The following is a 6,251-nucleotide window of genomic DNA, read 5'->3' as shown; positions in this document are numbered from 1 at the left end:
AAGTACAGCTCCAATCATCCCCAACCATTGATGATGCTCAATGGTGTCTGAAGGACCAAAGGTTCCCTCGATGCTATTTTAGGCCTACTAACTCCTCTTCCACCTCTTCCTCCACCTCCTCCCACCTCTCAACCTGCGTTTTCTGGAATGTTCTGGACATAGTCACCTGAATTGCCCCACTCCAAAAAGAAAGACTCGGGCTAAAACTGTAATTCACAGCACCTGTGATTATTATTGTTGTTGTTTTCAAACTTCTACTACATGGATATACAAAATGGATGATGGCTGCCGATCCTGAACCTTTAAGGACAGGCGCCAATAACAAGTGTGGCCCCAATGTGTGGAGCATTGCTCCAGACTCCCGTTCCTAATGCAGCCCCTACTTCCTGTCCGCAGCGCCTCCTGCCTGAAATGGGCCTATTGCAAGATGGCCGCTGGCAAGCCACACTTATGCTTCATGAAGGCAAGTGGAGAAGGTGGCAAAAATGATGGGTGGCTCAGGAGGCAGGTGGCAGTACCACGGAGGCAAGTGGCATGGATCGAAGCCACATTCTGGGATTTCACAAGGCGGGGGCTCCGGGATGAGGATCTCTAGGTCCGTCAGCTTTGTTTCAGCCACAACAGCTGGTGGTTGCAATAGGAGTGTTGTTGAGGGGAGGCTTGTGCTGCAGGAGACGTTGTAGCCACAAAGCTCCCCGGGGAAAACCATGGCTATGTGGTGGGAGGCAAATCTAAAATGAAGTGGGGAAAGACACATATCAGAAGAAGAAGAAGAAGAGTTTGGATTTGATATCCCGCCTTTCACTCCCCTTCAGGAGTCTCAAAGCGGCTAACAATCTCCTTTCCCTTCCTCCCTCCCTTCCTCACAAATAATGAAGCAATTAACCGAAAGCAGGGGTGTCCAACTTCCAAGAGACTGCGACCTACTCCCACTATGAATAAACTGGCAGTGATCTACCCATTGGATTGACCAGAGTTGTTGAGGTTTTTTTTTTTGAGGGGTGATTGGGCAATCGCTGGAGCTCAACCAGGAATGACCAGGGGCAGCCCACAATCAACCTGTAGAACGTGATCGACCGGTTGGACAGGCCTGACCTAAAGCATTGGCCTCTAGCTATGATGGCTATGTTTCACCAACACTGTTTTGGAAGCATGTCTCTGAATACCAGTTTCTGGGAATGGCATGTGTGGAGTGTTGCACCCAGGTCCTGCCCGCGTGCTTCCCATTGGTATCTGATTGGCAGTGGCTTTCCAGGGTCTAGACAGGGTTTTCTCTGGAGGTGTCCCAGGGGTTGAACCTGGGACCTTCTGCATGCAAAGATGATCCTCTACCCCAGGGATGTCCAACTCCCAAGACACTGAAATCTTTTTTTTTTTAGGGAGGGGATTCAAAAATGTTGAGCTTTAATAAAGGGGAAAGGGGAAAAGTTGCTCACCAAAAGATCGCTAAGGAAACAATCAGCCTCACAGCGAAAACTCCATCTTCCATTCTAGCGATCATGCATGAATGGAGGATGGGGTGAGGGGGTGGGGCCAGATGCTCTTTTGCCAATGCAAAGGAAAGGGAGCCCGCGATCAACTGATCTACCAACACCTCCCAAGGATTGACCAGTAGATTGTGATCAACCTGTTGGACATCCCTGCTCTACCCTACTGAGCTATGGCCTTTCCTCAATGTCTCTTCTACACAAGAGATACTTTCAGGATTCTTATATTGGGTATGAGCAAATCAACCCCCACTCTCTTCTTTCTAGATAAAGTTGGGTGGCAATTTTAACCAGAGGCCTTCTTAATTTTGTCCATCACCAGGGAGGAGAGAACTGATCATTATCATAAACAGTTTGACTGAAAAACTGCATCCTCATTGTCATCTTCATCATCTTACTATTTTTGCTATCATTACTACTATTTTACCACTACTATTACTTATTCTTATTATTACTACTGCTACTACTATCACCATTGCTACTACTATCACCGTTACTACTACTACTACCAATACTACTACTACTACTACTACTGCTACTACTATTACCATCTACTATTACCAATACTATTACCATTACTACTACTATTACTATGCCTATTACTCACAATTCACAGATAGGAATAGACAAATCTATATATTTCAGTTTCTCGTGTTCCTCATATTTCTGCATCATATATACATGTCCTCACAAAAATATTCAGAATTTTAATGCAAATTTCTTCTAATATGGACCTTTTTGTATGCACTTTTGCCTACTATTTGTTTTTGAAAGATGCTATTTGTACTAATATGTGTATTTTAATATACACAGTTCCCTAATCTACGTAGTTTAGTGCACATTGGGACGGGGTTGGAAAGCTGTATCGGAAATTCAGAGGAGAACAAATTTCAAAGGATGTCTGCATTTCAGTTTGTGCATTGTCTCAGGAAGCAGGGATTAAAATGGAAACCAAACTAACGTCCTCTCCACATTCCATATAGGAATTTGAAGAACCCTCATACAAACGGAACTCGGCAGTGCTATTTTTCTAGGGAAAAAAGGTGCTGGAACTCACCACGAACACCTCCCTCATTCTCTTTGAATGGCAATGACGCCTACCTGAGAGTTGCCAGAACTGAGTTCCAGTGAGTTCCGGCTGAAAAAATGCCTCGGAACATGGGTGGCTACTTTATTCCAAGCCAGACCATTGGTCCACCTTTCTTAGTATTGTCAACCCTGGCAGTAGTTTCTAAGGGTTTCAGATAAGGAATTTCGCCCAGTCTTACTCAGAGATATACCTTACTCAGAGATATACCTTCAGTATACCTGAAGGCACATCTCCATCCCCATCATTCAGCCTGGACACTGAGGTCCAGCACCGAGGGCCTTTTGGCGGTTCCCTCCCTGTGAGAAGTGAGGTTACAGGGAACCAGTGCCACCTGCCCTGCGGAATGCCCTCCCAGCAGATGTCAAGGGGGTAAACAACTATCTGACTTTTAGAAGAAGACATCTGAAGGCAGCCCTGTTTAGGGAAGCTTCTAATGCCTGATGTTTTATTGTGCTTTTAGTTCTGTTGGGAGCCACCCAGAATGGCTGGGAAAACCCAGCCAGATAGGCAGGATATAAATTATTATCATTTATTATTATTATTATTATTATTATTATTATTATTATTATTAATGCCAGGGATAGAAGCTGTGACCTTCTCCATGCAAAGCAGATGTTCTACCATTGAACTATGCATATTCCACTTCACCATTCATCTTGTTCTTTTTGTTACCTTGAAAATCCCTTGGCTGTTTCATCTACCCCCATGCCACCCTCCACCCCCACATCAATCTGGCGTGTTGCTTTGAGCCTGCAACCCCCAGTTTTGCATACATAAAAGAAAACTAAAAATATGTCACCATAAATATCCCATAACACTTAGCCACATAGCTACTGAGAAAATATTGGGGCGGCCAGGAGCAGGGAGGACCAGTTCTCAACCGTCCATTCCAAAGTTTCTACACACCCATTTTATTGCATCTAAATAGCCAATTGAACTCCTCCTTTTTTAATACAAAAAAACCCCTGTTCTGTGTGAGAGCCAGGCACCAGGCATAACAGCACAAACCACTCCTAGGTTGTAAGCATCCAATGTGACTTTTACTCTGAGTAGACCAATTGGAATTAATGAGTCTAAGGTAGTCATCCTCCTTAACTTCAGTGAGATTTCTCTCAGTAAGACTCACATTGGCTTGAACCCCCCTCCAAATCTGCTGTGCTGAAGGATTGTTTGGATGACATCTAGGTTTCCCTATGCATAGCCTTGCCTTGCTATGCTAGCCTTCATCAATGCAGGAGACCCACCACTAAGGAATTTCCCCAAGACATCTGCCCAAATGACAGACAGGTGGAAGCTATGGCCGGTGGCATTTCCATCAGCAATAGCCCATGGAACCTTCTGAAACACAGCTTTCAGAGTTAGAGGTAAGATGGCACGGGATCTCAAGATGACCCTGCTGCCATCACGTGATTGCAATGGGCCTGATCCAGGCCTCTTTTCTGTACCAGCCTTGGAGCTAGCACAGCAAAGAGGCATCCCCTTTTATCTTCCACTCTGGCTCTCATGAGCAGTGGGACTATGGCTGCATCGAAGGCTTAGCTGCTCCCTCAAGCCCTGCTGCTTCCAGCCACAAGGTTAACAGGACTGCCCTGTACCTGCAAGTAAGCCACGCTCGATATAATGGGATTTTTCCTCTTGGCAAACACGCGCTTTAAGCAAAAACAAAAACTCCTACCCCACAACTGGTGTTTCATTTGCTATACAGAGATCTGAGCCCCTTGCCTTTGAACAGACCTTACCTGATTCTTCACAAGGTTCAGCAGATTGGGCTGGAAGAGAGCGGAGGAGGAAGAGCTCTTATACCATCTGCTCAGGAGCCTCGCGGGTAGGAAACACCCTCTGCTCATGTGGCTCCAATTTTCCCGCATGCCTCGCGCTTCTCTCAAATTGCTATAATTGTTCCTCCTCCCTGATTACAGCAATTGAGCGTTGTCTCTCAGCACCTGGTTTTAATATAGGGCAACATATTGCTGTTACACCCTTCTGTTTCCTTTTAATTGTATCGAGGGAACACTGGAGCACCAAACCAGTGCTGATTTCAGCAATCCTGGACTTGGAAAACTGCCTGTTCCCAGACTCTTCATGCTTCTTTCCCAACAAGTCAGAAGCAGTCATCTTCCTGAGATGCTCCCTCACTCCCAAAAGCAACTTTTAATTTCACTTGCCTGCCTTTGAAAGTGTCAGAACGTTTGTTTGTTTTTTGTTTGCTGAAAGCCAGCCCAGACTTAGAACGTGCACCTCACATTTCCTTCAAGTTTGTCCAGAACCCTCCGAGGCACACTTTGTCTAAAGCTGATTAATAAACTAATGGCTGTGATTCATCTTCTCTATAGCTTGTTTCATGGTGGGGACAGGAGAAAACAGCTGTCTCGGAGACTTATCTTCAAGGATCACCAGACACTTTAAATTAATCCCTTGCAGTCACTACATCAGTGTCTTTTGAACCTGAAAGCTGTTTTCTATGATATGTAAATCAATTGCAGGGTTGTTGTTAATGATTTTGAAGGATAGCGGCAGTCTGTGCCAGTCTAATCTCCAGCTCAATGCAATTCTGAGGTTATTATTGGATCTAAGGCCACAAAGTGGCATCTTAGACTCATACTTTTTCTTAGGACCTCTTCTGTGTCAAGCCCAACCACTTAGCCACATTTGTAGGGGTGTGTGTTTGTGTGTAGAGACACCAGGCTTCATGGCAGGGTAGAACCTGTGGTCTTCTACATGTTGTAGAAGTTGGAGTTGTACCATAGCATTGACCATGCTAGCTGAGGTGATGGTAGGTTGTAGTCTAACAACACTCTTCCCACCTTGGATCAAATCTATGCTTCCAGGTGCCATAAGAAAGCTTCAGATATAGCACAGGATAGTGCACACCCCGGAAATGATCTCTTTCAGCTTCTGCCTTCTGGAAGAAGGTAAAGGGTTATAAAGGCTAGCACCAGCCACCTGAGAAACAGTTTCTATCCAAATGCGATTTTAAACGCAGTGTAAGGAGTCTCTATGGGAGTATATTGTATTTAAAAATGGGGTATCAGAGTTTTTAGAGGACTAACCTGGTTGGGATAGCTGGGATAGCAGGGTTGTTGGTTTTTGAATGTCTTATGTAGATTTTTCAATTTCGTTGTTCTGTATGGGACAATGACAATAAAGATTATCGTACTGTATCGTATTGTATTGTATCATATTGTATATGGAAGGTCACAGGTGTTCTCCATCCTTGAACTAGACCACCACTTCCCTTTCATAGCTACTACCACCACAACTCTGTCTTCTTCTAACACAGGGACTAGGAAGAAAACAAACAATTAAACACGGAAAAGTACACATAGCGTCTCCATTTTCATTTCTTTCTCACAGTTCGTTTACATTTGGCCATAGTTATTGTGTGGTTGGGGGCAGTGGCGTAGTGTGGGTTGTCAGCACCCGGGACAAGGCAAGTAATTTGCGCCCCCTAACCCGTGGATTTTAGCACTCGAGTCTCTTCCACTAAATTAGTGCGCCCCCCCCCTCAAATGTTGCACCCGGTGCGGCCGGCCCCCCTGCACCCCCTACGCTACACCACTGGTTGGGGGCAAAAGAGAGGGGGGACCTAGTTATATATTTATTTTTATTGGCATTGTGAGAGATTGGAGGTTCCAGAGCTTGGTTGGTTGTGTTGGGCTGGTTGCAGTATGGTT

General features: G+C 45.1%; 1 long non-coding RNA gene across 1 annotated transcript; it reads right to left on the bottom strand.

Moving 5' to 3' along the window:
• Positions 1-204: 204 nt before the first annotated feature.
• LOC114586692 (uncharacterized) lies at positions 205-4,520 on the bottom strand. The gene is made up of 2 exons (XR_003704165.2): positions 4,317-4,520; positions 205-731 (listed from the first exon to the last, which is right to left on the bottom strand). It is a non-coding gene; the product is annotated as an uncharacterized LOC114586692 (long non-coding RNA).
• Between the last annotated feature and the right edge of the window lie 1,731 nt (positions 4,521-6,251).

Source organism: Podarcis muralis, chromosome 16 (genome assembly GCF_964188315.1).
Source record: "Podarcis muralis chromosome 16, rPodMur119.hap1.1, whole genome shotgun sequence".
NCBI lineage: Eukaryota > Metazoa > Chordata > Lepidosauria > Squamata > Lacertidae > Podarcis > Podarcis muralis.
The sequence above is the reverse complement of the archived record's forward strand: the minus strand, read 5'-3'. Positions and strand labels throughout refer to the sequence as shown.